Here is a 20,375-nt window from a genome sequence, read left to right as displayed (position 1 = left end):
GGCTAAATGAATGCGTTTTTCATAAAATGTACAAATTCTCAGTGGATAAAATACCAAAACGTATAACAATACCCCATATGTGTGGTAACCTGCTGTATGGGCACACACCAGGGCATCGAAGGGAAGCTGCACCATTCAGAGCAGATTATTAATTGTCACTTTTTATTGGCTATACAATCTTTATTTGTTTGGCAATTTGGACATATAAGGGCTTATTTTTTGCGACATAAAATGCACTTTACAAATACTTTACAAAAATGGGTCATTAACTCATTGATGAGATTTTATTAACTCTTTAATGTATGGTGTAAAAGAAAATGGTCAATTTTGGGGTCATACACCATACACTAAAAATACTATAATATCTTTATTCTATAGATCACTATGATCATGGTGATCCCTCATTTATATAGTTTTCTTTATATTTTTACAATTTTACTGGAAAAAAAACGAATCTCATTTTTTCGGAGATATAACTTTAATATTTTTTGGTTGACAGTGCTGGTTTATTACTTATTTTTTACGTGTTGAGTTGTCCTTTTCAGTGGTACCATTTTGGTACACATAACTTTTTTGATCACTTTTTGGAATATTTTTGTGAAGGGATTTTATAAAAAATTTACATTTTTGTCGAGTTTTTCAGGTTTTGTTTTTTTCGGCATTCACCATACGGGTCCAATAATGTTTCTGACTTATTGTACAGATTGTTACGGATGCGGCGATACCAAATATGTAAGGGGTTTTGGTGATTTTCAGTTTTTTTTTACTTTATTAGATGTGTATAGGGAATGTTTGTGTTTAGGGGACTTTAACTTTATTTAATTACTGGAGTATAAGCCGACCCGAGTATAAGCTGAGGTACCTAGTTTTACCACCAAAATCTGGAAAAACCTATTGACTCAAGTATAAGCCAAGGGTGCGAAATGCATTGGTCACAACCTCCCAGTATATAGCTGCCAGACCCCTTAAGTATATAGCCTGCCACCCCCTTAAGTATATAGCCTGCGACCCCCTTTCAGTATATAGCCTGCCACCCCTTTTAAGTATATAGCCTGCCAGCCCCTAAGTATATAGCCTGCCAGCCCCTTTTAGTATATAGGCTGCCAGCCCCTTTCAGTATATAGCCTGTCAGCCCCTTTTCAGTATGTATATAGCCTGCCAGCCCCTTTAAGTATATAGGCTGCCAGCCCCTTGTTACAGGTAAAAAAAAAATAAACTTACCACTCACCATTCCGACGGCCCGGACAGCTCCTCTTCATCTTCATGCCGCAGGTCCATGGCCACGCCTCTTCTGTCTTCATGCCGGCTGCAGGGCCGTGACAGCTCCATGCGCACAGAGCTGTCACTTCCCTGCAGCCGCGGACCTGCGGCATGAAGATGAAGATGAAGAGGAGCTGTCTATTCCTGCTCTCCTCTACACATCACACTGCACAATGAAGTTAGCATAAATAACCATCCATTGTTAAGCAAAGCAATATATTTCTCCAGTTGTTGTAGAACATCCTTCTAGGTCAGATCAATGCATCCAGAAATAAAATATAAAATGTATGTCTACACCTGCCTAGTTACATCCCTGCCCTGAGGAAGAGGAGATGAGAAAAATCCAGAGAAAAAGACACTAAACCTGCAGTCAGAGAAATCGGAAGAAAGCCAAGAGAGCACAGTGGCCTTCAGTCCTATGGAGTGAAGAACCCTAGAGAGACGATGATGGTCCACATTATTAAATGCTGCAGAGAGATCCAGAAAGGGGAGAGAATAGTCATCTTTGGATTTTGCAGTGGGGAGATTTAAGAAAGAGCAATTTCAGTGGAGTCCATAGTGCGGAAACCAGATTGTAGGGGGTCATGGAGGGAGTTAGCAGAGAGAGAATGAGTAAGCATTCATACACCCCCGGGTTCTGCATGAATTATGTACGGTGATAGACAGACCGTTATTTTTAATATTTGAAGATTCACTGAGGACTGGTTATGTTCCACAGGAATGGCGCATAGCAAATGTGGTACCAATATACAAAAAAGGATCAAATAGCGATCCTGGAAACTACAGACCCGTGAGTCTAACTGCTGTGGTGGGGAAAATATTTGAGGGGTTTATTAGAGATGCTATCCTGGAGTATCTCACTGTGCACAACCTTATAACCCAGCGTCAGCATGGGTTTATGAGAGATCGGTCCTGTCAGACTAATCTGATTGGTTTCTACAAGGAGGTAAGTTCAAGACTGGATCTGGGGGACGCTGTGGATGTTGTATATCTGGACTTCTCAAAGGTATTTGACACCGTGCCACATAAAAGGTTGGTATATAAAATGAGACTGCTGTGAATAGGAGAAAATCTGTGTATTTGGGTAAGTAATTGGCTTAGTGATAGAAAACAGAGGGTGGTCATTAATGGCACATTCTCAGATTGGGTTGATGTTACCAGTGGAGTGCCACAGGGGTCAGTATTGGGGCCACTTCTTTTTAATATTTTTATTAATGACCTTGTAGTGGGTTTACACAGTCAAGTTTCAATATTTGCAGATGATACTAAGCTGTGTAAAGTAATAAATACTGAGGTCGATAGTTTAGCATTACAGAGGGATTTGTGGAAGCTTGAGGGATGGGCAGAGAAATGGTTGATGAGGTTTAATGTAGATAAATGTAAAGTTATGCACTTGGGCCATGGAAACAAAAAGTATAATTATGTTCTAAACGGTCAATTACTTAGTAAAACTGAAGCTGAAAAGGACTTGGGGGTATTGGTGGATGGTAAACTTAATTTTAATGCCCAGAGCCAGGCGGCTGCTGCTAAAGCAAATAAAATAATGGGATGTATCAAGAGAGGAATAGATTCACATGATAAAGACATAGTTTTGCCCTTATACACATCCCTGGTCAGACCACACATGGAATATTGTGTACAGTTTTGGGCACCAGTGTATAAAAAGGATATAGTAGAGCTGGAACGGGTGCAGAGGAGAGCAACCAGGATTATTAGGGGAATGGGGGAACTAGAATACACTGACAGATTAAAAAATTTGGGATTATTCAGTTTAGAAAAAAGACGACTGAGGGGAGACCTCATTACAATGTACAAATACCTGAACGGACTATACAAGGATCTCTCCAAAGATCTTTTTATACCTCGGCCTGTGACCAGGACAAGGGGGCATCCTCTACGCCTAGAGGAGAGGCGATTCTACCATCAACATAGACAAAGGTACTTTACTGTAAGAGCAGTGAGACTGTGGAACTCTCTGCCGCAGGAGGTTGTTATGGCGGACTCTATGTACATGTTCAAGAGAGGCCTGGATGACTTTCTGGAGAGAAAAAATATCACGGGTTATGGGGATAAAACATTTATTTAATTCTTAAAGGTTGGACTTGATGGACTTGCGTCTCCTTCCAGCCTTATATACTATGAAAACAAGCATTCCAGGAAGTAAGAGGAGATTTTGTCTGGTAGTTAACAGCACTGAACAGGTACAGCAATGTTTTTTAGTAATGGTTTTACAACTGTTGTAAGGAGGAGGGAAAGAAACCAAAAAAAGATAGAACAATTAAAAATTTCAGTGAGGTGAGAAGTGACTGCTGGGGAAAGGGAATTTAGAGGGGATAGGGTGACCGATGCAGGCAATGGGGTAAGCAGAGAAAAGGAGCCTGGACAGTTCTTCCTCTGTGACTGGCTCAAGGGAAGAGAGCGAACAGAGTGAGGTACAGGAGGTGATGGGATCCATGAAGCTTGTACATTGGGAAATTGCTCTTGGATACAGTAAATTTTAAATAGGGTCTATAACTAATAGCTGCTGTTTTGGAGCTAGGCTACATTCACACCGGGAAAGGAGGAGGGGATGTCGCTCGGCGCAATATTAGGGGGAAAGATCGGATGTCGGTAGGGTGCCGCACATGCTCCTATTGCTGTCTATAGGGGACATATATATGGCGTATATACGTTGGGCGTGTATACGTCCTCCATACGGCAGTGTAAATATAGGATAAAGGCATGAAGATAATATTAATTGCGAGAAACGTTTCATATTACCCCCTACACACACACACACACATACACAAACTGAAAAAAAACACTAATATAGTGCATTTGATTTGTGTGACTTGTATTGTACAAACCTATTTATACCAGATTACAGTTAAGCTGGAGAACTGTAGAGAACTGGATCATTACATTTACTCCTGTTTGTATATCCATCCATCTCATATCTATTTGTCTAACTTACATAATGTATATAGCTGGAGTGTACATCATGTTAAGTACTGTATTTTGCAAAGGAAAGTTGCCCCTGGGCTGCTGAAACAGTAGAAGCCAGATAAGCAGTGAATAAGTGTTTGTAGAGTTGCAGTGTCACATAGGAAAGCTACAGTACATATCTATCTGCAGGCATCCCTGAGGAATGTTCCTCCGCATTTGGAAATGTCAAGATTCTGGCATTGGAACACATTAATTAATTACCCTTTATTGAATATTTGTAGTGTTGGTGTATTTTGCTTCATTATTCCATGATTTCATAGAGCCACTCATATATTCTCAGGTGTGGGCTTTCCTCTAATAGAGGTGGTTACTTATTTAGTGATTGTTATATTTAGTATCTGCAGCGAGGTAAATTCTACAATTTCTGCAATCACTTTGTAAAATACTGTATAATAAAACCAATAAATACCTTGTTAGAAACATCTACAAACACATAAATCCAGAAGAATTTCTAGAATTGTGCTGAATGATTGGACATGGACAATCACATTTGATTCCTATTTTGGCAATTTTGCAGGACACGGTACTGCAATGTGAACTCATTCATTTAAATGGGTGGTGCTGCACCTCATTTTATTTTTCAATATGCATAATTGTATGAAGGCTTGTTTTCTGCATAACGCAATGTACTTTCTAGTAGCATTTTGCCAGTGTGATGGGAAATTTAAAAAAAAAAAAATACAAATGCAGTAAAATACTAAAAACAAAGAGATGCGCCATTTCCTTTTGAGTTTTTTTATACCTTTTACTGTGGGGTCCAAACAACACAATTTTTAAAGGTATGTTTTGTTTAAGTATCCTTAAAACATTTTATACTTCAGAAAAAAAATTACAGTGTTGTAATTTTCTGATACATCTAACTAGTTCCATACTTCCAGAGCTGTGTAAGGAGTAATATTTTGCTGGTGAGCTGACATTTCAATTATATGACCTATTGATCACCTTTTATTTGTGTGGGTGGCAAAATGGTGAAAACCACAATTTTTATATTTTTACGCCCCCCAATAGGGCTTTTTATATATACTATATATACTCAAGGCCACATCTACCATGAGGCGGGATGAAGATTCCACCTCAGGCAGCAGATGGGGAGCCCTAAAAAGAGCTACAGAACAACGGCGGGTGATTCGGGCACGCACCCAAATCACCGACCAGCATGGCGAACCTGCTACTGACAGTCCGTGCTGCCCGTTTACCATTACTTTCGGCAAACGGTACAGCATAGCAGCGCAGACAGGGTGGAGCAGGGTCCGGTAAGGTACTAGACACCAATGTCTGTGTCACTGACTGACTACTAGTGTGTGAGACAGTGTCAGTATATGTAGTGTCCATGATCAAAAAGGCGAGAAATCACCCTGTATATACTAGAGTATTAGCCTAGCTGAGTATACGCTAAGACAGTGATTTTCAACCTGTGTGCCACATGGTTGAGTGTGCCGCGGGGAAAGTTCCCCGAAGCATGGTGCCCCCTTGTTTCTGCGCCCATACTTACCTACAAGCCCCGCGTCGGTGATCCGCTCATCTTCTGTAGCTCCTGCACCACGCGGCCCATGTCACGTGACTGACGCGACCTGACGTCAGGTCGCGTAAGTCACGTGACCAGAGGCGCGCGGTGCAGGAGCTACAGAAGGTGGGCGGATCGCCATTAGGAGTGAAGGTACGCGGAAGAAGACATCAAGGGTAAGTATATAAGGTTATTATTTGTATAAGGAAGGAAGCTAGGGTCTTTTTTTTTAATTAGTAAAGGGAGGCTGGGGCTTTTTATTAGTTAAGGGAGGCCTCTAGGGCCTTTTAATTAGTAAAGGGAGGCCTCTAGGGCCTTTTAATTAGTAAAGGGGGGCCTCTAGGGCCTTTTAATTAGTAAAGGGAGGCCTCTGGGGCCTTTTAATTAGTAAAGGGAGGCCTCTAGGGCCTTTTAATTAGTAAAGGGAGGCCGCTAGGGCCTTTTAATTAGTAAAGGGAGGCCTCTAGGGCCTTTTAATTAGTAAAGGGAGGCCGCTAGGGCCTCTTAATTAGTAAAGGGAGGCCTCTAGGGCCTCTTAATTAGTAAAGGGGGGCCTCTAGGGCCTTTTAATTAGTAAAGGGAGGCCTCTGGGGCCTTTTAATTAGTAAAGGGGGGCCTCTAGGGCTTTTTAATTAGTAAAGGGGGGCCTCCAGGGCTTTTTAATTAGTAAAGGGGGGCCTCTAGGGCCTTTTAATTAGTAAAGGGAGGCCGCTAGGGTCTTTTAATTAGTAAAGGGAGGCCGCTAGGGTCTTTTAATTAGTAAAGGGAGGCCGCTAGGGTCTTTTAATTAGTAAAGGGAGGCCGCTAGGGTCTTTTAATTAGTAAAGGGGGGCCTCTAGGGGCTCTTAATTAGTAAAGGGAGGCCGCTAGGGTCTTTTAAATAGTAAAGGGAGGCCGCTAGGGGCTCTTAATTAGTAAAGGGAGGCTGCTAGGGGCTCTTAATTAGTAAAGGGAGGCCGCTAGGGGCTCTTAATTAGTAAAGGGAGGCCGCTAGGGGTTTTTATTAGTAAAGGGAGGCCGCTAGGGGTTTTTTATTAGTAAAGGGAGGCCGCTAGGGGTTTTTTATTAGTAAAGGGAGGCCTTTTATGACTGTTTTAGTGTCATTTTGTGCTATTTTGGTTGGTGGTGTGCCCCAGGATTTTCTAAGTATAAAAAGTGTGCCGCGACTCAAAAAAGGTTGAAAATCACTGCACTAAGACACCTAATTCTACCCTGAAAAACTAGGAAAACTTATGGAGTCAAGTATAAGCCTAGGGTGGAAAATTCATTGGTCATAGCTTCCCCCAGTAATGAAATGCCCATCAGCCTCCACCAACTTATGAAATGTCCCATGCAGACTTAATAATTGTTAAATATTAAGGATTTACAATATTCTAATGTGGGTGTGAATATGTACAAGCACAACATGGTCAATGAGATACAAATGTGAGAGTAAGTGTGTAATACTAATAAGTGTAATCAGGAGCATATATGGCAAGTACTTGTATGTACATTTTTGACATATACCAAAAACAATGGAAGAAAACAACCCCCTACCACATCTAGATTGCAAGAGCTAACCTTTACCATATAAGTGTCTCTTTGGGTTAGCAGGCCATAAAGGAATTTTCCAAAGGATGCTTCCGTATATGGTTGTGAACACGCCTAATGGATGAATTTGGCTTACAATGTAACTCTATATGAGTGAAGTTTTTAAAAGTGATCCTCTTCAAGGGGGGAAAAAGTTGCTTTGCACACACCAAGCTCACACTCACAGGCCAACACATATGGAGGATACTTAAGGACACTCGAGATGTGGATAAGGACATGAAAGAAGGAAGATCAACAGAATCCTCCTTACCTTCACCATAACATAATTTCAACAAGGACTGACTGACTCTAACACATGGCTAATAATCTGTACAAGTATTCTATATTCGGCAACCTGGACAACAACAATACACTTCACTTTTTATAATAATTACCCTTTGGAAAGAATATATTAAAGAACACGGAAAATAATTAATATTCGTGAAAGATATCTAACAATAATGAAATGCCCCATGCAGTCTCCTGTCACTAATGAAATGCCCCATGCAGCCTCCCGTCACTAATTAATTGAAGGCATGCTCCTTTCTGACAACTTCTGCATGCTTGGCAAGACCACCTGCCCACTACTGGGCAGAATAAGTTAAAATTTTTAGCAAGTGAGGCAGCATGGGACAGGTTGGCGTGCCAGGAGTGGAGTGTGCCAGCCTCTATAAGCAAACATAGGCATGGCACCGACAGGTGGTGCAGGACAATGGGACCACCAGAGAAGGCATGTCAAGATTAAAGAAGAACACAACTGGGATCGGGGTAGTTTGCTTTTAAACTTACTATTGTTAAACTTACTATTAAATTTACTTTAATTAGCATGTTACAATGGCAGTCATATGGAGAGTCCCAGGTTTTTCAGCATTACATAATATCTAGAATTATATTTGCCATATTTCTGGGATACATCAATAAATGGTATCCTTAATTCTTGTAGGAATTACATTTTTTATCTAATGTCTTATAAATTAGATGGGTTATCCTAGGTACAACAAAAGACTGGGTTACAGTTAAAAGACATGTGAGAAAGGCTTTGGATCCACAATTTGATGGACCTTTCCAGGTTCAGTTAACCACTACTACTTCAGCAAAATTGGAGGGAAACCCCACCTGGATACACGCCTCCCACTGCAAGACGTTGCATAAATCATGAATTTAGGAAAGTATATTGTATTTAGTAACCACTGCTACGGTTATATCTGTCTAATTGTTGGATCTGTAGTCACTCACCTGTTTCTGCAAATTCTATGCCATATGCAGCCAACCCTCTACCAGTAAAAAATAATTATTTGTCATGATTTAGTTCCACTACGGTTAGAATCCCCGCAGCAGGATACTGCCATAGCATTACCTATAATTTGTTGGGTAAAGGAACCTTGGTACCTGGTACAAGTATGACCATAGAGAAGATGGTTCGAAAGCAGCTTCCATAGAGGTTGGAGAGGTTCCTGGTGGAAATCTTAAGATAAGTTTTGCGGGTGAGGAAAATGACTATGCGGGAACCCAAAAATATTATTTGACCGGGGTACTACATGACCCATAATGGAACTATACAGCATTAATCCCATTCGGTAACAAGACCCAGTGTCACAAATTAGAAGCTTTCTTTTGACCAAACTTCCCAGGTGAGAATCTAGAAGAGAAAGGCATTAAGGGGGATGGAGCAGCAGATATGAGCATTGATCCTAGAAAATGAGCGCCCTGTCCTCCAATATATGGTCCCCTCTTATATTACAAACTTGTTACTAAGGATGAAAACCCTGGGTCATGGTGTTTGTATCAAGATACCACTATGCTTATTTCAATAGTGGATGTATTAGTCAGGGGGTGGCAGTTTCAATTACCTAATGATGTATATATAGTTTGTGAAAATAAGGCATTCAAGTGGCTTTACAAGGGAGCCGAAGGGACCTGTACTTTAGCCATATTAGAAGCAGCCACTTGGATCTGGATTTCTCAAGATACTCCATTTACCAGCACATACGTTGTCAAAAAAGAAGTTCCTTCTTACCTAGTATACCTGAAAAAAACCCAATTTAAACATCCCACCAAATTAATACATGCCAGGCCTGGTTGGTCTGAGAGAGTTGGTATATATTTTCCAGTAATAAATAGCTACTTCCTTTCAGAAGGGATTGTCAGAAATTCAAACGAAATTGAGGATTTGGGAGAACTATTTGATAATATTACAGATTACCTTTTTGATGCAGTAGCTGTCACTTCAGTATATTTAAAACAGCTATTTATAGTGACTAATCAGCATGAAGTGGTATCAGACTACCTTACTGCAGCTCAAGGAGTGTTATCCCAGATAGTAGGGTCTGCATTAGAGATGAGCGAACATACTCGTCCGAGCTTGATGCTCGATCGAGCATTAGCGTACTCGTAACTGCTCGTTGCTCGGACGAGTATTTCGCCCGCTCGAGAAAATGGCAGCTCCCGCCGTTTTGCTTTTTGGCGGCCAGAAACAGAGCCAATCACAAGCCAGGAGACTCTGCACTCCACCCAGCATGACGTGGTACCCTTACACGTAGATAGCAGTGGTTGGCTGGCCAGATCAGGTGACCCTGGGATAGACTAGCCGCTGCCCGCGCTGCTCGGATCATTCTCTGTCTGGATGCCTCTAGGGAGAGAGCTGCTGCTGCTCAGGGAAAGCGTTAGGGTGTTCTATTAGCTTACTGTTAGGCAGGAGTGATTCTAAAAGAACCCAACAGCCCTTCTTAGGGCTACAATAACGTTATATTTTTTTTTTTTTTTTATTTGCAGCTAGTACCATATTGTGAGGAATTAGCAGGGGGACTTGCTACCGTTGTGTTTAGCTCTTAGTGACACACATATCCACCTCAAACACCAAAGTGGGAAAATTTATTAGGGGTTTGAGTAGAATTAGGCACAGTCTGCCAGTTTCTTTTTATTTTACGTTTATTTTTTTCATAACTCAGCGTCATCTCATCTGGCATAGTAGTGTGCTGTAATACTTGGCTAGAAAATAGCCATAGGAGAATACAAACGTCTTAATTACGCCTACAGTAGCGTTATATATATTTGATTTCTGGTTGATCTGCTGGTGGCTGTACTTGCTGCAGTGCATCTACTATCAAATTGGGAGCAATTTGGAGTCAGACTTGCGACCACTGTGTTTTAGTGACGCACATATCCATCGCAAAGACCGAAGTGGGAAAATTTATTAGGGCCCGGGGTTGTATTTCAATTAGGCACAGTCTGCCAGTTTCTTTTTATTTTACGTTTATTTTTTTCATAACTCAGCGTCATCTCATCTGGCATAGTAGTGTGCTGTAATACTTGGCTAGAAAATAGCCATAGGAGAATACAAACGGCTTACTTACGCCTACAGTAGCGTTATATATATTTGATTTCTGGTTGATCTGCTGGTGGCTGTACTTGCTGCAGTGCATCTACTATCAAATTGGGAGCAATTTGGAGTCAGACTTGCGACCACTGTGTTTTAGTGACGCACATATCCATCGCAAAGACCGAAGTGGGAAAATTTATTAGGGCCCGGGGTTGTATTTCAATTAGGCACAGTCTGCCAGTTTCTTTTTATTTTACGTTTATTTTTTTCATAACTCAGCGTCATCTCATCTGGCATAGTAGTGTGCTGTAATACTTGGCTAGAAAATAGCCATAGGAGAATACAAACGGCTTACTTACGCCTACAGTAGCGTTATATATATTTGATTTCTGGTTGATCTGCTGGTGGCTGTACTTGCTGCAGTGCATCTACTATCAAATTGGGAGCAATTTGGAGTCAGACTTGCGACCACTGTGTTTTAGTGACGCACATATCCATCGCAAAGACCGAAGTGGGAAAATTTATTAGGGCCCGGGGTTGTATTTCAATTAGGCACAGTCTGCCAGTTTCTTTTTATTTTACGTTTATTTTTTTCATAACTCAGCGTCATCTCATCTGGCATAGTAGTGTGCTGTAATACTTGGCTAGAAAATAGCCATAGGAGAATACAAACGTCTTAATTACGCCTACAGTAGCGTTATATATATTTGATTTCTGGTTGATCTGCTGGTGGCTGTACTTGCTGCAGTGCATCTACTATCAAATTGGGAGCAATTTGGAGTCAGACTTGCGACCACTGTGTTTTAGTGACGCACATATCCATCGCAAAGACCGAAGTGGGAAAATTTATTAGGGCCCGGGGTTGTATTTCAATTAGGCACAGTCTGCCAGTTTCTTTTTATTTTACGTTTATTTTTTTCATAACTCAGCGTCATCTCATCTGGCATAGTAGTGTGCTGTAATACTTGGCTAGAAAATAGCCATAGGAGAATACAAACGGCTTACTTACGCCTACAGTAGCGTTATATATATTTGATTTCTGGTTGATCTGCTGGTGGCTGTACTTGCTGCAGTGCATCTACTATCAAATTGGGAGCAATTTGGAGTCAGACTTGCGACCACTGTGTTTTAGTGACGCACATATCCATCGCAAAGACCGAAGTGGGAAAATTTATTAGGGCCCGGGGTTGTATTTCAATTAGGCACAGTCTGCCAGTTTCTTTTTATTTTACGTTTATTTTTTTCATAACTCAGCGTCATCTCATCTGGCATAGTAGTGTGCTGTAATACTTGGCTAGAAAATAGCCATAGGAGAATACAAACGGCTTACTTACGCCTACAGTAGCGTTATATATATTTGATTTCTGGTTGATCTGCTGGTGGCTGTACTTGCTGCAGTGCATCTACTATCAAATTGGGAGCAATTTGGAGTCAGACTTGCGACCACTGTGTTTTAGTGACGCACATATCCATCGCAAAGACCGAAGTGGGAAAATTTATTAGGGCCCGGGGTTGTATTTCAATTAGGCACAGTCTGCCATTTCCTTTTTTATTTTACGTTTATTTTTTTCATAACTCAGCGTCATCTCATCTGGCATAGTAGTGTGCTGTAATACTTGGCTAGAAAATAGCCATAGCAATAGGATAGCATCTTTTGGTTTTAAAAACTAAAAAACACAAAAAAAAAACAAAAAAAAAAAAAAAAGTTAAAAAAAAAATACAAGTTATAACTCTCATTTTCAAAATGTTTAACCCGAGGGCTAGGGGTAGAGGACGAGGGCGGGGACGTGGGCGTCCAACTACTGCAGGGGTCAGAGGCCGTGGTCCTGGGCGGGGTGAGACACCACCTGCTTATGAGGGAGCAGGGGAACGCCGCAGAGCTACACTCCCTAGGTTCATGTCTGAAGTTACTGGGAATCGTGGTAGAGCACTGTTGAGGCCAGAACAGTGCGAACAGGTGATGTCGTGGATTGCCGACAATGCTTCGAGCAATTTGTCCACCAGTCAGTCTTCCACGCAGTCCACCCATGTCACCGAAATCGGCACTCCTCCAGCTCCTGCACCTCAGCCTCCTCCCCCCCAGTCTGCCCCCTCCCAGCAAAATTTGCCATTTGAACCGGCATACTCTGAGGAACTGTTTTCTGGACCCTTCCCACAGTCACAAACCACTTGTCCGGTTGCTGATGAGCAATTTTCCGATGCCCAGGTTTTCCACCAGTCGCAGTCTGTGGGTGATGATGACCTTGTTGACGTAGTGGAAGAAGTGTGTAAAGAGGTGTCCGACGATGAGGAGACACGGTTGTCAGACAGTGGGGAAGTTGTTGTCAGGGCAGGAAGTCCGAGGGGGGAGCAGACTGAGGGATCGGAGGATGATGAGGTGACAGACCCAAGCTGGGTTGAGAGGCCGGGTGAACACAGTGCTTCTGAGACGGAGGAGAGTCCTCGACCAGAACAGGTTGGAAGAGGCAGTGGTGGGGCCAGACGGAGAGGCAGGGCCAGAGCTGGTGCATCAGCGCCAAATGTGTCAACTAGTGAAGCTCCCGTGGCGAGGGCTCCTGCGGCGAGGGCTAGATTTTCAGAAGTCTGGAGGTTCTTTAAGGAAACACCGGATGACCGACGGACTGTGGTGTGCCACATTTGCCAAACCAGGATCAGCAGGGGTTCCACCACTACTAGCTTAACTACCACCAGTATGCGCAGGCATATGAATGCTAAACACCCCACTCAGTGGCAACAAGCGCGTTCACCTCCGGCCGTGCACACCACTGCTCCTTCCCCTGTGTCAGCTGATAGTCAGCCCCCTGCCCAGGACCCTGCCACAAAAACCCCATCGTCACCTCCACGATCCTCCACAGCATCCACCAGCGTTCAGCTCTCCATACCCCAGACGCTGGAGCGGAAACGCAAATATAGTGCAACCCACCCGCACGCCCAAGCCCTTAATGTGCACATCTCCAGATTGCTAAGCCTGGAGATGCTGCCCTATAGGCTAGTAGAGACCGAGGCCTTTCGCAGCCTCATGGCGGCGGCCGCCCCTCGGTATTCGGTCCCCAGCCGCCACTACTTTTCCCGATGTGCCGTCCCAGCCCTGCACCAGCACGTGTCAGACAACATAATCCGTGCCCTGACCAACGCCGTTTCTGACAAGGTCCACCTGACCACGGACACGTGGACGAGTGCTGCCGGGCAGGGCCACTATATATCTCTGACGGCACATTGGGTTAACTTGGTGGAGGCTGGGACCGAGTGTGACCCTGCGGCTGGTCATATACTGCCGACGCCGAGGATTGCGGGGCCTACCTCGGTCCAGGTCTTTCAGGCCTACTATGCCTCCTCCTCCTCCCACCCCTCCTCCACCTCCTCCTCCGAACGACCATCCGTGGGCATGGCGCCATCAGTCGGTAGCTCTAGGCACAGCAGCAGTGCCGTCGCTAAGCGACAGCAGGCGGTGCTCAAACTGCTGAGCCTAGGCGATAAAAGGCACACCGCCCAAGAACTATTACAGGGCATCACGGCGCAGACTGATCTGTGGCTGGCACCGCTGAACCTGAAGCCAGGCATGGTTGTGTGTGACAACGGCCGTAACCTGGTGGCGGCTCTGCAACTCGGCAGACTGACACATGTGCCATGCCTGGCCCATGTGTTAAATCTGATAGTTCAGCGTTTCCTCAAGACATACCCCAATCTGTCTGATTTGCTCACGAAGGTGCGCCGCATCTGTGCGCATTTCAGGAAGTCCAGCACAGATGCTGCCACTCTCAGGGCAGCGCAGCGCCGCCTCCAACTGCCCGCTCACCGACTGTTGTGCGACGTGCCCACGAGGTGGAATTCAACACTGACCATGTTATCCAGAGTTTACCAGCAGCGCCGAGCGATTGTAGACTGCCAGATGTCAACTTCCACCAGAACTGGTAGTCAGGTCAGTCAGCTTCCTCAAGTCTACAATGAGGAGTGGACGTGGATGTCTGATATCTGTCAGGTGCTGAGTAACTTTGAGGAGTCAACACAGATGGTCAGTGGCGATGCCGCCATCATCAGCCTCACCATCCCGCTGCTTGGCCTGTTGAAAAACTCTCTGGTCAGCATGAAGTCGGAAGCTTTGCGCTCCTCACAAGAGACAGGGGAAGAAGATTCCCTTGTTGATAGCCAAAGCACCCTTAGGTCTGTTTCTCAGCGCATATCGGAGGAGGTGGAGGTGGAGGAGGATGAGGAGGAAGAGGAGGAGAATGTTGGCGAGACACAAGAGGGGACCATTGTTGAGTCCTACACTGTTGAGCGTGTATGGGCAGAAGAAGAGGAGTTGGAGGAGTTGGAGGAGGAGGAAATGGACAGTCAGGCCAGTGAGGGGAGTGAATTCTTACGCGTTGGTACTCTGGCGCATATGGCAGATTTCATGCTAGGCTGCCTATCCCGTGACCCTCGCGTTCAAAGAATTTATTCCAGCACCGATTACTGGGTGTTCACTCTCCTGGACCCACGGTACAAGCAAAATCTTTCCACTCTCATCCCTGGAGAGGAAAGGAGTGTGAGAATGCATGAATACCAGCAGGCCCTGGTGCACAAGCTGAAACAGTATTTCCCTTCTGACAGCGCTAGCGGCAGAGTGCGTAGTTCTGCGGGACAAGTAGCGAGGGAGAGTAGGCGAGCAGGCAGCTTGTCCAGCACTGGCAAGGGTACGCTTTACAAGGCTTTTGCCAGCTTTATGTCACCCCAGCAAGACACTGTCCCCTGTCCCCAGTCTCGGCAGAGTAGGGCTGATCTTTACAGAAAGATGGTGAGGGAGTACGTAGCTGACCATACCATCGTCCTAAATGATCACACAGCTCCCTACAACTACTGGGTTTCAAAGCTGGACATGTGGCACGAACTGGCGCTCTACGCCTTGGAGGTTCTTGCCTGCCCTGCCGCTAGCGTCTTGTCAGAGCGGGTTTTCAGTGCAGCTGGTGGCATCATCACCGATAAGCGTACACGCCTGTCGACTGACAGCGCTGACAGGCTGACGCTTATCAAGATGAATAAAGCATGGATTTCTCCTCATTTCAAATCTCCAGCAGGTGAAGGAAGCTCAACCTGAATAATTTATCCACTCCTCCTCCTCCTCATTTTCCTCCTTCTCCTCCTCTTTCTACAGTAAAGCAGAGGAAACTGGCTGTTTTTTGACAGGGCCCACTGGCTCTAGGTATAGTACTTTATGCATTTAATTTTTCTGGAGGGCCACCGACACGGTCCTCTGTTTTAAACAATTTTTGGGAGTGCCACATACAGGCACTCAATCTATTCAATTTTTCTGGAGGGCCACCTTTCCGGTCCTCTGTTTTAAACAATTTTTTGGGACTGCCACATACAGGCACTCAATCTATTCCATTTTTCTGGAGGGCCACCTACCTGCTCCTCTGGTTTGAAAAATTTTTTGGACTGCCACATACAGGCACTCAATCTATTCCATTTTTCTGGAGGGCCACCTACCTGCTCCTCTGGTTTAAAAACTTTTTTGGACTGCCACATACAGGCACTCAATCTATTCCATTTTTCTGGAGGGCCACCTACCTGCTCCTCTGGTTTGAAAAATTTTTTGGACTGCCACATACAGGCACTATCCAAATTGAATTGTCTCCATAGCAGCCTCCACACGTTGTCTCCATTGCTACCTCCAAAAGTCGTCCATATAGCTGCCTCCATACACCGTCCCTTTATCAAACGAGGTTTGTCAGACCGAAATTTGGGTTGTTTTCATGGATTCCACATCAAAGTTGTTAACTTTGTCGCCACCCTGCTGTGTTATCCACAAAATACACTGGCAAACTTTTACCATTTACGGATATTATTTCAGCGCTTCTTGCGCATCTGTTTACATTCCCCTCACCCGCCATATCCTAAACTTATAAGAACGCTACTACACTTGATCTTATACAAAAGGTTCTTAGAAGTGCTGTTTGGGGAGTAGCCTAGAGACAGGGGCTTGGATTGGCGAAAGCTCGCCTAGCAGCGGAGCGCCAGCTCCATGCGCATCATGCGCTTCTTGCGCATCTGTTTACATTCCCCTCACCCGCCATATCCTAAACTTATAAGAACGCTACTACACTTGATCTTATACAAAAGGTTCTTAGAAGTGCTGTTTGGGGAGTAGCCTAGAGACAGGGGCTTGGATTGGCGAAAGCTCGCCTAGCAGCGGAGCGCCAGCTCCATGCGCATCATGCGCTTCTTGCGCATCTGTTTACATTCCTCTCACCCGCCATATCCCAAACTTATAAGAACGCTACTACACTTAACTTGGTGCAGGCTGGGACCGAGTCTGACCCTGGGGCTGGTCATATACTGCCGACGCAGAGGATTGCGGGGCCTACCTCGGTCCAGGTCTCAAAGGCCTACTATACCTCCAAATCCTCCCACCCCTCCTCCACCTCCTCCTCCTCCGAATTACCATCCGTGGGCATGGCGCCATCAGTCGGTAGCTCTAGGCACAGCAGCAGTGCCGTTGCTAAGCGACAGCAGGCGGTGCTCAAACTGCTGAGCCTAGGTGATAAAAGGCACACCGCCCAAGAGCTATTGCAGGGCATTCCACATCAAACTTGTTAACTTTGTCGCCACCCTGCTGTGTAAGCCACAAAATATACTGGAAAACTTTTTTCATTTACGGATATTATTTCAGCGCTTCTTGCGCAGATGTTTACATTCCCCTCACCCACCATATCCCAAACTTATAAGAACGCTACTACACTTGATCTTATCCGAAAGGTTCTTAGAAGTGCTGTTTGGGGAGTAGCCTAGAGACAGGGGCTTGGATTGGCGAAAGCTCGCCTGGCAGCGGAGCGCCAGCTCCATGCCAAGAACCAACTAACATAGTTTTAACTGCAGTACCTTTAATCTACTACTAGTTCACTGCCTCCATACATCGTCCCCTTATCAAACGAGCTGTGTCAGGCAGAATTTTGGATTGTTTTCATGGCTTCCATGTTAACTTTGTCGCCACCCTGCTGTGTAATCCACAAAATATACTGGCAAACTTTTATCATGTACCAATATTATTTGAGCGCTTCTTGCTCACCTTCTTTGGTTCCTCTCTGCTACCCATTGGTTTGAAGCCTGAGTCCATTTAGGGTATGTCGCCATGCCACTCTCTAGCCTTCCGCTGCTGCCGCTGCCTCTGCATGCCGTCCCCTATAGTGTCAGGGTCAATTATTGGATGTTTTAGATGCTATCTAGCTTCATTCTGTCACTCTGTCATGGCCATGCTGTTGCCCATAATTTTGGCATAATGGTGCGATTAAGCAGCCTCAGAGGCATCCATGCATGCTGCCCCTGCTGTTTCCTGTCCATTTCCGTGGTGTTTCCATCCTTTTCTGAGGTTCCCAGGTGTTTGGCCAAGCTTCCCTGTGCAGAGCCTTGGTCCCCTTGAAAAATGCTCGAGTCTCCCATTGACTTCAATGGGGCTCGTTACTCGAAACGAGCACTCGAGCATCGGGAAAAGTTCGTCTCGAATAACGAGTACCCGAGCATTTTAGTGCTCGCTCATCTCTAGTCTGCATGTTGTCATTTTATTGATCCTAATGGCATGTTCCAGCTTACTCATGATTTAAACCGAGCCAATCAGTTAAAAGAAGGGTTTAGGAGCACCCATTTGGCACCACCAGAATTTACTTTTCTTAATCCATTAAACTGGTTTAAGGGAATTGGAGGGTTGATATCAGGAACTTTTCACATGTTTTTGCAAGGATGTTTTCTAATTCTGCTTATATTTATCCTGGTAAAAAAGGTTCTTTTATTCTTGAAAAAGATTCTAAAATCAAATTGTTTTGCAGGAAAATCAAAATCTGCCAATCTGACCATTATTAAAGATTCGGCATCAGAAGTTATGATGATGACAATACCTTCTCCTTTGCCACAGACAGAAGTAAACACTTCAGACACAACAGCCTCAAATCTATCAGGCTCCCAGTACAACTGCACTTACTGTGAACGACAAGCCGTGGAGAATCTCACTAATTGCATCTATTGTGGAGTTATGTTATAAAAGACTCTGTTAAAAACTCATTTAATGGTCTTATAAAGGACTTTTTTAGTGAAATGTTTTTTTTTGGAATAACATCCCATTAATCTTTGGTAGTTTATATGGACGGAGAAAATTGAGAGAGATAGGAGAAGCAGTGAGATCTTCTGGATGGATGCTGGACATCACACAATTTGTGAGAATTATTCCCACATTTCGTGTAGGTAGGATGATCTTATACATTGTTTCCCAAGGATTCTGAGGATAAGGAGAGAGGAGCAGTCAATGTAACTAGTGAAGAATTGATAGAAAGAGGGGAATGTTAAAGTAACTTATTTTACTTAGTTAATCAAGTATAAGTTAAGTTAATTCACTTATCAGCTTCTTCACTATATATGAGAATGAACTTTATGCAGACTAACAGCCTAAGGCCCATTCCACACTTGCGAGTGCAATGAACTCGCACTCGCACTCGCAACGCGTGCTGCTCGGATCTCAGGGCCCCAGTGTTTCAATCCGGGACTGAACTCAGCATTATATATCTGAGTGAAAGGATCTAAAATATATAGAGGAGTATCATTTGATGGAAAATAACAATGTGATGACCCCCATACTCTTCCTCATGTGGAACGTTTGGTTGTCAGTTGTATTATTTATGAGACGTTCTAATGCTTTTGCAATACTTCTGGTTATTCTTACTTGAGTAACTTACACAAAATCAATAAGCTTTCCTACACTAAAAGGGTATAAAATAAAGATACTCAAAGGTCTTAGCAGATCTCCGTGGATACAACTACATCTGTTTGTGTCTACGTTATTTGGCCAATACATTTAATTAATTAATTACTTTCTGCCTGGTTGAAATTGGACTACTCTGACATTGTCATATACGATGGGGCACAGCTTCCCTTCACAGCTTGAATCCAACTGTGAACGTTTCAGCTTTTTTAAAACGGAACTTATTGTCTTTCCACTGTCTACCGAGCTTACCCTTATCTCCCCATTTCCTTCTGTATTGTCACCATAACCCCCAAGGAAAAAGGCCCGCTGTCTTGGGGTTGTGCTCGACTCCGACCTTTTCTGTCCGCAGTATATTCAATCTGTTCCTCGCTCTTGCCAAATGCACCTTAAAAACATTCCAAGAATGCCCGTCTCCTTCAGAATAAAGTTTAAATGAATCACTCTCATCGACAAATCTCTGTATAATACTACACCTCCCTACCTCTCCTCTCTTATCGCAGTCTATCGCCCACTATGTGCTCTATTCAATCTACTAGTGTTCTTAGATTATTCTCTTCCGTAATCTGAATTTCCCCACGCACGTCTCCAGGACTTCACCTGAGCTGCACCAATTCTCTAGAATGCCCCACCCTGGTCTATCAGACTAATACCCAAACTCCAAAGCTTCAAACCTGCTCTATTTCCTTCAGAATAAAGTTTAAATGAATCACTCTCATCGACAAATCTCTGTATAATACTACACCTCCCTACCTCTCCTCTCTTATCGCAGTCTATCGCCCACTATGTGCTCTATTCAATCTACTAGTGTTCTTAGATTATTCTCTTCCGTAATCTGAATTTCCCCACGCACGTCTCCAGGACTTCACCTGAGCTGCACCAATTCTCTAGAATGCCCCACCCTGGTCTATCAGACTAATACCCAAACTCCAAAGCTTCAAACCTGCTCTTAAAACCCATTTATTGAGGCAGGCCTATCACACTTGCTAACTGCATGCAACTTTAACTCTCTA

General features: G+C 44.0%; 1 protein-coding gene across 2 annotated transcripts in view; it reads left to right on the top strand.

Moving 5' to 3' along the window:
• SYK (spleen associated tyrosine kinase) overlaps nucleotides 1-20,375 on the top strand; it is a 174,022-nt gene that overhangs the window by 46,987 nt on the left and 106,660 nt on the right. The window lies entirely within an intron of this gene.

This window comes from Engystomops pustulosus, chromosome 1, assembly GCF_040894005.1.
Source record: "Engystomops pustulosus chromosome 1, aEngPut4.maternal, whole genome shotgun sequence".
Taxonomy (NCBI): domain Eukaryota; kingdom Metazoa; phylum Chordata; class Amphibia; order Anura; family Leptodactylidae; genus Engystomops; species Engystomops pustulosus.
The sequence above is the reverse complement of the archived record's forward strand: the minus strand, read 5'-3'. Positions and strand labels throughout refer to the sequence as shown.